Below are 11089 nucleotides of genomic sequence, written 5' to 3'. Positions count from 1 at the left end.
TCCCAGTGAGAAGCCTTTACTGAACAGAGCTGGGAGGGGGAAATGGCTACATGCCACTGGGATCAAGCAGGCATCTCTGCTTAAACAGGCTGCTTACATCCCATAATAAAATGTAACTGTCAAGGGATCATCTCCTACCTTTCCTCTCTTCAGTATTGCCTACTCTGGAAAAGAAGATGGATTCAAATACTTTTTTTCGCATGATGCCTTTTTCCCTTTGGAAGAGAGGAATGTGAGTGTCTTTTTGATGACAAGAAAACCCAATGGAGAGTCTCACAAAGAAACATCAAGGCCCTGCTTTCCTGGCAAAAATAGCAGCTGGTCAACCTCAAGTCTTGCCATTTGGGATGAGTTCTCTCACCAACAGACACCCCAGTTGTGGCTGGCACATGAAGAGGACTCACAGCACAGACAGGCAATTTGGCAGCTTACCCTCTGTCTGGCATTGCAGATGACTGGCAAAAACAAGTGAGGCAAGGTCAGTTCCTGCACAGTTGTCTGTGGCCCGCTGGATCCAGAGTCAGTGGTACTGTAGAGCTCATGGTACCTTCCCCAGGCACTAAGGGTCATCCTTAATCTACAGGGGCCCTGCATAGGAGTGTGGGAGAACTGGAAGTTTGGTCTCCTGCCCCTCAAGAAGGCAGCCTCTGCTGCGGAACACTGCCCTCCTTGTTTCCCTGTCTGCAGTCAACCTCCAACCTGGAGCAGGGAGGGAGAATGACACAGAAAATAGCCAGAAAATAGTGTTTATTTGCTCTCCCTTCAGGTGGCTAGTTCCTGTGGATTCCATGGGAAAAAGGGGGTGTGGGTGAGATTTCTTGTTTTCCTCTGGAGTGGGGATACAGGGTGCAGAGCTTCACATGGTACGGAACAACAGGCCAGGGGTCCTCTAGTGCTTTTCTGGAGAGGATCCTCAGTCAGGAGACAAAAACAAGAGCCCCACAAGGCACTGAGTGAAGTTTGCAACCTGCTCAGTTCACACCCCGAGTGCAACAGGTAAACTCTGCAGGGAGAACAGCTCCCAGCCGGGCAAGAAAGGAATCAGACCCAGAAGGGATTTTGGCAACCTCCAGGGCACTGGACCAGTGTTTTTCCCACTGCTCACCATCCCTGTCAGAGCCTGCTGCCGCCAGCCAGCTCAGCCAGGAGCCGAGTCCAATTTGTGCCTTGTTGCAGAGCTCAGCTGCAGAGAGGGATGTCCTCAAAGGAATGTGTACCAGCCGCACAGTCTCTGCTATCTCAGTGTCTCCTCATATTTAAATGTTGAGGAAGGGGCTTTTTCTTTCCATTCTGCTTTTCTCCAGTTCTTGTATTTTGTCTCCTTTGGTCCTGCCTCCACTTTTTGAATTCTCTTTTATTTTGCAGTCTGTTTACCGCTTTTTTCAGCACCCTCTCAAAGCACTGAGTGTTTGTATATCCTCATCCAAGCCTCCTCTGTCCACGTGTCCTGTGTCCATAGCACACCCGAGGATGATAGGGAAGACACCCTGCTCCAGGCTGGCTGCTCGGTGCACAAGGAGCATCATTGCAGTGGCACCTGCTTGGTGGCGTTTCAGCAAGGGGACCACGTTGGTGGGACAACTCCACCAAGGAGGGACCACGGAGGTTTCGGGGGAGGGGTTTTGCTAGGTGACACCTATCCCCTGCACCTGTGGCAAGGGAGGAGTCACAGAGAGAGCCTGTCCACAGCAGAGGAGCAGCAGGATCCCCAGCACGAGAGCCAGCTTTTGTCCCCTGCCCAACTCGGGGGCACAGCCCTGGTATTGTCCCAGGACTGCCTGGGAAAATGGGAGGGGTTCCCTGTGAAATCTTTCCATACAGTAAAGCAGCGTCACAGCTGGGGAGTAAGGAGGGGACGATACAGACATTCGAAAAAATACACATACACACCCCCCAGCCAAACAATACCCACAGTGTGCTGAGGGAAAGGGAGACCCATGAATTGGGAGTTTGATAAGGATTTTCTCCAGCGTGCGCCTGCTCTCTCAACAGCCCCTTCAGTTTTCCCAACAACCCCCCTCCTTCCCTTTCTGGCTTTCTTGTTTGGGCCTTAAACAGTGCACAGTCTTTGTTCAGGATACAGGTGAATGACAATCATGTGATTAACACACACTCGCACACACACACGCACGCACATAAAAAGCTTTTTAAGAGCGTCCAGCTTGCTCCAGACCCAAAGACGGGAGAGGAAGCCTGGGCTAGGAGGAGCTGAGGCGGCGGCAGTGGCCGGGATGGGGACAGCCACTGGGATGGATGAGCGGGCACCACCTCCTCTTTGCAAAATCCCCTTCATGTGGAAGTGGGCACGTGAGACAATGAGGGGCAGGTGGTTGGGGGGTGGGGGCATGGTCTGGGATTTGGGGGTGGGAGGGGGTCTTGCCCCTGCTGCCTTCTTGCCTGTGCCAGGCAGGTTGGTGTGGATTTGCTGTGGCTCTATCCCCTCTGTGATGCTGTGGAAGGGATAAGGAATGGGCATACCAATATGTTAGGGAGGGAAACTAGATTTCTCACACCAAAGCCAAGCCCTTGTCCTACCCTGTCTCCAAAGTGGGATTTGCATCTTTCACAGTATGAAGGTTGCTGCTGTTGCCTGACATGGCTTGGTGAGGAAGAGGAGGGGGACAGCCCTCCTACTGGAAAGGGGGTCTGTCTCCCTGCCCATGAGGGAGAAAGAGGGAGGCAGAGGACCAGGCAACCCAGATGGTCGTGGGAGGGTTGAAGATGTCAGGTACAGCTGACCCACATTGGAAGTCCCGCTATGCCAGTCAGAAATAGTATACCAAACATCCACAGTGCATGTCCCCTTCGGTGTGAAGATGCCACTGGGCCTTATCACACCTCATCATCATGTCCATGGGATAGCTGGGAAGCTCATTACTCAGTCCTAGGGGCCAGTGGAAGCTAATGGCCAGGTGGCCATTTGACCCCTGGTCAATTTTGACACAGAGGAAGTCATGAGAAAATTGAAAAAACTAGAAAGGTTTCAAAGTGTTACCCTTTTTATTTGATGTTTGCATAAATGTGATGCTCTGAGAAAAAGCAGGGAGGAGCAAAGGGAAAGACCACTATAATGTCTGGAGAAACCTGTGAGTCTGCAGATGGTCTGACTCGTGAGACATCATGGGACATGACTGATGACAGCCTGAGAGAGATCAGGACCAGGTCGTACCCTTTGCTGGAGCACCCAAGCCCAGCCCTGTCTCCACCACTTCCTCATGCCCTTCTCTCCAAATTCCTCTCCCATCCAGTGTCATGACTGCTCTCCCAGGCTCCCAGAGTGTGGGTCATTTTCAAGGCTTGTCCATGAACAAGAGGAAGCAGAGGGTCCCTGAAGGCCATGTTTGTGTCACCCTCCTCAATTCTGTGTCTGCCACAATCTCCAAAGAGCCCTTTGATTTGCCTTCTGCCATAGGCAGCCTTCCAAGTGAGAGCTGGGCACAGAAACCACTGCTGGGCTCTGATCTTCATCACCCCTCACTGTTCTTGGCTGAAGCTCCCACTGTTTGTCCTAGACCCTTCCAGGTGCCTCTGAGCTTCCAGTCGTGGGCATTGATGAACTGGTTGTTTGCAATGCAGCCTGAGGAGAAAGGAAGCAGTGTGGGTCAGTCAAGAAATGCAAAGAGTTGCCTGCAGCCCTGCCTGGGTTTTGGCAGCACCATACAGCATCCATGTGGTTACAGGACAGCTGCAGGGACTATGAAGGAAGTTTTGCCATGGGATATGAGGGGAAACACAAGGCAAGCAGTGCCTGGAGTTGTTTACTAGTGGACTGGGCTGTTTTGACAATCCAGTGTCCTGTGCAGGCAGCTAAAGAAATGTGGCAGTGGCTGCCCTCCTCCAGGATTATCATTCTGCATGGGCAACAAAGCCTGGATGGTGCTGGTTGCTGCATAACCCTGCACTCCCATCACCTCAGGAGGGGGTGGGAGTCCTTGGGAAGATCTCTGGCGACTGGGTCTGGGATGTGGTTGTAGAGTCCTGCCTGGCTCCAGAGCAGGAGTACAACTTGTTCTCTCTCCAAGGAATGGTGCGGGATGCCACAGGTGCAGGATACCACAATGTTGCTGCCACTGGTGTATGGCCTTGATGTGGCCAAGCAGACTTTGCTCAGCTGCATTTTTTGTTCTAAAGCAGTGGATTACAGTGCCAGCTACTCCAGAGGGGAGGTGCAGGGAAAACCTTGTGGAAAGTAGGGAGGAGAATAATTTCTGAACATTGCAAAGACCCCAGGCAGCTCCTGGCCTGTCATCTTGGCCAGTCTAATGTTTCATTGGCATGGCAAGGACCTGTGATGGCTAAACGGGACAATTTTCCTGCATTACTCAGGTCTGGGAAGATCAAAGAGGAGTGGGGCAAGCATGTCTGTCTGCTACCTGCTTTGATAGATGGCACAGAGCCTGCCTGGCTGTTAACCCCTGCATCTCCTGCTGGAGAGGACAGGTGCACTTCCAAAAAGCTAACCCCAAAAAGCATGCTCTGAAGGGGTAGAGCTGGGGGAGAAAAATCAGGTTGCCTGTTCTTGGATGGAGCCTGGCATATCCAGGGTTATGTAATGGAGGGAGCTGGATGCTCTCGGTCTGCACACCACGTGAGAGATGCCTAGAGGGTAAAAGAAGGGAATTGTACAAGATTGGGCAGAACAACCAGAAAAAGGGATCCTTCCAATGAGACCAGTGTCTGTAGTAGTGCTGAGTGACCCCAGTGGGCTCACTCTGTGGTGGTCAAGGTGGCTCCAGGGTGATCTTCACCTCTGCTAGTCCCCTGGATGCAGGGAGGCTCCTGGGGAGCCGGGGGAAGGGTTAAGTCGGGAAGGCTTCAGCCTGCTGCCTTGGCCCCTGTAATTCCTCCAGAGAGTAGGACTGGGAGAACAAGGAGCCCTTTCTGTTCACAGGAATTAATAGCAAAGAGTCATCTGGGGTGTCATTCAAGCCCTGATCAGCTCCCAGAGGAATGTGAGGGAGAATGAGTGAGGGAGCACGGCCTCAAGGCACCAGAGCTAGGGCAGGAGCAGTTTGGCTGGTAACCAGAGTTACAGCCAGCATTTGGGCAGTGGGGCCGTCTTCCTCTTTACCCCAGCCTCCATGTCCCCTCTGCCCTGTGCAGGGGCTCACCCTGACACCCATATTCAAAGGGCTCCCAGGCTTGTCCCTTGTTACCCATCCCTTCATCCCAGGGAGGGGTGAGATATCACAGCCCACCAACACAGCCTGCCCTCTGCTGAGCCTGGAGGGATGGCCCAGGCAACCAGGGGCCAGCACAGCCCCACTGCTCTTACCGTGGACATGAACTCCAGCAGGCATCCCCTTTCCAGGGCTGTCTCACTACCCCCAGCCTGTGACGGCAATGTTGTTGTCCTCCCAAGCAAGCTTGCCCATGGAGAGGGTCTCCAGGGAACCCTCAAGCACAGCCAGGGATATGGGGCTGTACCTCAGGGTTCAAAGTTCACTGCTGAAGCCTTTGCCACTGCAATGGTTCACTCAAACTCACCAGGTCACTGCAATTTCAGGAGAAAGAGATCAGCCTAAGGATTTGTTATGCTGCTGTTTCACGATGCTGCTTCATGGCTACACAGGAAGGCTTGAAAATATTGCATGATGACACTGCAGCTTTGCCTGTAATGGCAACCAGCTCTGGTGAGCCAAGGAGAGATTTTGGGCACATCTCTTCTTTCCTGAGAAGGAGACCTTGGAGTGATCCTCTGCCATGACCCCCACCTCCTCTGCATCATGGGCAGCCCATGTGGCAACCCCTGGTAGCACAGGGTTGTCCGGTGGTGCAGTGTGGTCAGCGCTGCCATGTGAAATACAGAACCTCCAGGTCGGCTCTCAGTGTGTGCATGGACACAGCATGGACAGCAACCTGAGCTCACCAGCCTGGCAGCAAGTGCAGGTGGGGCAGAGGGTGACCTGCGTGCAGTGCAAACAGAGCTGTGCTGGAGTCATGAGTTGCTTTTGCTGGCCAGAACATACCTCACCAAAGCCTCCCCTCCTTCCCCCAGCATCAGGTGAGTGTAAAACAAGGCTTAAGCACCAGCCTGTGTCTCAGCATCCTCTGGGAGATGCCTGGTGCCACTGGGATGGACTCTGCCTGTGCCCCGCTCCCTGTGCCACCACCACTGCCACAATGAGCGTGCCTTGTCATAGAAGGGTTAATAAATGATGCAAGAAAGAAGCCCTTTAATGCACAGTGACCTTTGGCCTTTCATAAATCACAGTGTTGGGCTGCAAGTACGCGGGGGGCACGAGGCGTTTGGGGGAGAGGATGGGAGGGGGTCCATGCAGCTGCGCCACGGAGTTGACATTGTTCCCACCATCACTAAAGTGCAACAAATCCCTCTATTGTGTTCCTGGTTTATCTGGTTCCTCTTGTTTATTAGCAGAGGTTGTTTGGCTCTGGCTCCAGCCCTGGGCGGGTGGAAAGAGTGTTGGCACGCACCAGAGAAGGGGAGGGAGGGAGGGGGGGGGGATCGGGACTGGAGGACGAGAGCAGTTCATCAATGGCTGTATTGTCCCATCTTTTTTGTTGCTCCTGTAATGATATGTTCGAAAAAAGGGGATTAAAAAAAAAAAAAGGCGGGGGGGGGGGGAGACGAGAGAGGGAGAGAAAGACAAACTGCACAGAAGGACTGGATAAGAATGGCCGGTCTGGGCCCAGCGGATGCTGTTGCAGCTGGGGAGGATGGGTCGGGACAGAGCCGCGACGGGGCTGCTCTGTGCCTTTATGCTGCTTATTCAGGTCGGGAGCCGTGAGCCCCAGCGGCTCAGGCTGGACCCACCCGTGCCAACTCTATTCATGGCCAGCAGGCCCACGTGGGCATAGCAGGGAGGCTGGGGCAGCGGGAGTGAGGGGCTGGGGCTGCCCAGGAAGGGGAAGGAAGGCTAAGGCTCACGTCCCTCGAGATGGAACCTGGCTTTGTGCAGAAGAGGCAGCTGGGGGGCACAGCATCTTCTCACAACACTCTCAGTGGCCTTCATCCTGCTTGGTTGCTGTCCCCCAACATACCCACCCATTATAAGAAGGAGTAGGGCCACTTCCCAAATTAGCAGGCATTTTCTTGCACCCAGACTTTGTTTATGCTTTCCTTTTTTCCCTGGAGGTGCCTGTGGGCACATGCCCATGAAGAGCTCCACTGATTTGCATGAAGATCAGTGGGACAGTGCTCCCAGAAACTGAAGGAAAATGGTAACACTTTGGTTGCCACTTTGCTCAAAGGTCATTGCCAGTAGAGTAAAACTGCCATAGGCACAGGGGCTTTGCTCGTCATTGCTCTGCCTGTTGCTACCAATGGACCTGAAGGAATGAAAACATCCCTAAGAGGAGCACATCCCTCCGTAAAGAGCCTCATGGAGATCAAAGTGAAATTTATTGATAGGAGAGTGAAATTCTGTCTGGGATGCATAAGGGCATTCTTTAGCCCATTTCAGGCTGCTACTGGCCAAAACCAAACCATGCCCCTCAATCAAACTGTCAATTTCTGCTCCAGGGACTCCACCACTTCAGAGGTATCACCTAGGGCCATGTTGATCTGAACATGCATAGGGGCTCTGTGGTGATTTTTAATTTTTATTTCAAATGGCATAACTCGGAGATTGAAACATTATTCTGAACTTTAAATAGCAAGTTTTATTTCATTGTTTTAGGGTCTTGTGACTGACCTCATCTTTCAGCCTGGGTCAAGCTTTAAATGCAAAATGCTGGCTTGAAACAAAATGTCAGAAATCTACTTTGAAAATGTCCATTCACAGCATTTTGGCATTTAGAAAAGAATAATTCAGGAAGATTGCCTTGAAATGAAATGTTTTGATATTTTAAAAATCTGTCTCCCACACTCACTTTGCACTCAAAAGTGCTTGCTGAGTTATGTCTGAATTTGCAACTTCATTCCCTTAAACTCCCATTTCTTAGCAAATTATTTACCAATAAATGCTTCCCTGGTACCAGTCATTCCCACCCAATGATGCCAGATCCTCGCTGTAACTGAGGGGTCTCAGGGTCTCCACAAAGTGGTGGAGCGTGCTTGGATTCCTGGTTTTCCTGAGGCCCACCTTGGCACAAATGATCTCAGAACTCACAGCAGGCCTGCCATCAGTCTGTGTCACCCACGCCATGAAGGTCAGCCATGAAACCCAACACTGGCACTGCCCTTTGTGGCCTTGTGGCCTTAAAAATGTAGGGTAAGTTCATGGAACGTGGTCACAGAAGTTTGTGTGGTGGCAGCTCAGGGTGTTTCTAGAGAGACATGTGAGGAGTGGCAGGGATGAGAAGGTCTGAGAGGATGGAACAGGACAGATCCCTCTCATCACAGGGACATACATCAGTGCATGCAGAAGAACCTCTTTCACCTGCGTGGAAAATGAAGTATGTCAAAGCCAAGAAGAATTGCTGACTTGATTAAAGTTATCATTTTTCATCCTCCCTTCTCCCATACAAACATAAAATGAGAGAGTGGCCATAAAGAAACGTGCAAGATAGTGATGACAGGATTATACTAGCTGCCAGCAGCTTCCCAACCCTTCATTGAAAGGGTGGTTCAGCTCCCCACCCTCTCCTCTGCTCATCACAACTCTTCAAGAGAAGTTTGATGAGCTTCTCCACTATAGGAAATTCTCAAACTGGATTCTGGCTTCCCTCATCAGATCCTGCTCTGTATCCAGCAGTTACTTCCATATTCAGTGTTAACTAAAGCATTTTCATGAAACGTCTGAAAAGAAAAAATGAATAAGCAGGATTTAAACATGAATAGGCAGTTGTCCAAGCAACTGGACCAGAGGGAAGGGCAGAAACTGATGCACAGGAAGTTCCACCTGAATATGAGGGAGAATTTCTTTACTGTGCAGGTGACCACGCACTGGAACTGGCTGCCAAGGGAGGCTGAGGAGTTTCCTCACATTCCAGAACTGTCTGGACACAATCCTGTGCCATGTGCTCTGGGATGAGCCAGCGTGAGCAGGGAGGTTGGTGCAGATGACCCACTGTGGTCCCTTCCATCCTGACTCATTGCGTGAATCTGTGAATAATTCTCAGCAGCAGTGGATATCACTTCTTGTTCAGATAAATCATCCAGGTCCACTTGCCCTTCCCGTCCTCCAGTCCAGGGACAAGGGACTTTGCAGGACTTCTGGATTACAAACTCGAAGAGTTACAGGGTTTTCCTTGAAAACATTGGGTCACATGATGAGTGTTAGAACGCCTTGGAAATAGTTCTCCTGGACCAACTCGAACTGGTGGCAACACCAATCCTACGCCTGAGCTGGACAGTTGTGGGAATGTATTGAAACCAAATCCCATCTGACATTCTCATGCCTCTCTTTTCTCATGGGCAGTCTAAGCTTGGCTGAACCTAAGGCTACCTCCCAGTCTCACCAGCCCTCACAGCAATTGGCACTGGCAACTTTGAAGAAGTTAGTGTCTGCTCAAAATAGGCCATGACACATGGCAGAAAGGACAGAGCACTGGGACCTGGATTAATGCAGGCAAGTGCACTCCCAAGTGTCCTCAAGGGCAAAGCCTACCTGAGCTGCTTCCTCTGCAGGCAGCATCTCCATCACTCTGCAGATGTGCCCAGCAGCATTCAGTCAGCAGTGGTGAGGACAAGTCAGGCTGCCTCAAGGCTGTACCTGCAAAGTGCTGTCATTTGCCGAGGGACCACCTCTCTGTTCACATCAGCAGGTAATGGAAAATAAAATAAATGCAGGCACGTGAAGAGGATGTCTCATCCCAGACCATGTGGAAGACACTCCCTGGACTCTGAGGTCTCAGCGGTGCTCAGGGTAGGCCTGACTACTTTCAGTGGCATCCCTTGGGGCAGGGACAAGACTGTGGCACTCACCATGAACTTCACAGTCCAAGCTGTCAATCTTATCACTAGGTTTTGCTTCCCAAACTCCAGGGAAATTCAAGGAATCACTTTTCTGCCAGCAATGGTCTGGGAGTTTTTAAATGGGTATCAGCATGAAGCTGGAATTCTTAAAAAGCCCAGATCAATTTCCTAATCAAGAGGTATATTTGGGATGTTTTAAAGCTAAGTGCCACCTCTTGGGAAGAGCACAGGCTCTGCTCCTCACAGACAGTCGAGCCCTGTGCACTTTGCTCGGGAGCAGGAGAGGAGTCCCAGCCCCGGCACGCATGACACGGTGACTAGAGGAGCATGGCACTGCTGGCACCCCGGCCCAGATGGCCCAGCTGAACCTGCGGGTGGCACGGGTGGCAGGGCTCCCCGGCACCAGCGCCTGCTCCCACGCTGTTCCCAGCACAGCTGTGGGCTCCCCTCTTCTCCCTGCCCCCCAGGAGACATCGTGGTACCCTGACCACCAAGGTGGCCCCTCTCTCAGGAGTCCCCTGGCTCTCTGGTCAGCTCTGTTTGAATGGTGGCATGAGAATTTCTCCCTCGTTCGCACAATCATCTTGCCTTGCTCCCCCCTCCCGCCCCCAGCCATCAATATCCTCCTTCCCTGCCTCCCTCCTCCTTCCCCGCCGCCTCCCCCTTCTCTCCCTGGAACTTCCCTGCAGCTGCAGAGCTGGCCAGACAATCGGGTGTTTTAGAGAAATACATTTTTGGGCTAATTTGCCATGCATAAGTGTTTCTCTTACCCTTTAAAGGCAGGGAACAAAGAGCACATTCTCTGGGAGCTCTGCCCTGTTGTGAGCAGCCCTGCAGCTGTACAGCACTGTGCTACCCTCCTCTCTCCTGCTCCACTCCCTGCTAGCTGTGTAAGGAGATGGGGCTCTGCTTCTCCCTGGGACCATAACATCTCCTACCCAACACTACACATTTCCTTCTGCTTTGGTTTCTTTTTTTTTTCTTTTTTTTTCTTTTCTTTTTTTTTTTTTTAAAGCAGAGATAGAACAAGTGCAGAGGGAAAGGATTTGGCAGCACTGTGACCCAGACTAATTTGCCAGACCCTCCGGGTAGAAGCTTTCATGTTGAGACATCATTTATTTGGAAACACTCTTAATTTTCTTTTATTTGGGGTTTAATTCTATGTCAAAATATTTTACTCCCTTGATAGGTAACACTGTGGGAACGTCTTACACACACTATATTAGACTGGATGAAATTTTGTTCTATTGAGGAAACCTAGTCGAAGTA

The sequence above is a fragment of the Zonotrichia leucophrys genome, chromosome 1A (genome assembly GCF_028769735.1).
Source record: "Zonotrichia leucophrys gambelii isolate GWCS_2022_RI chromosome 1A, RI_Zleu_2.0, whole genome shotgun sequence".
Taxonomy (NCBI): Eukaryota; Metazoa; Chordata; class Aves; order Passeriformes; family Passerellidae; genus Zonotrichia; species Zonotrichia leucophrys.
Note: the sequence above shows the minus strand (reverse complement) of the source record.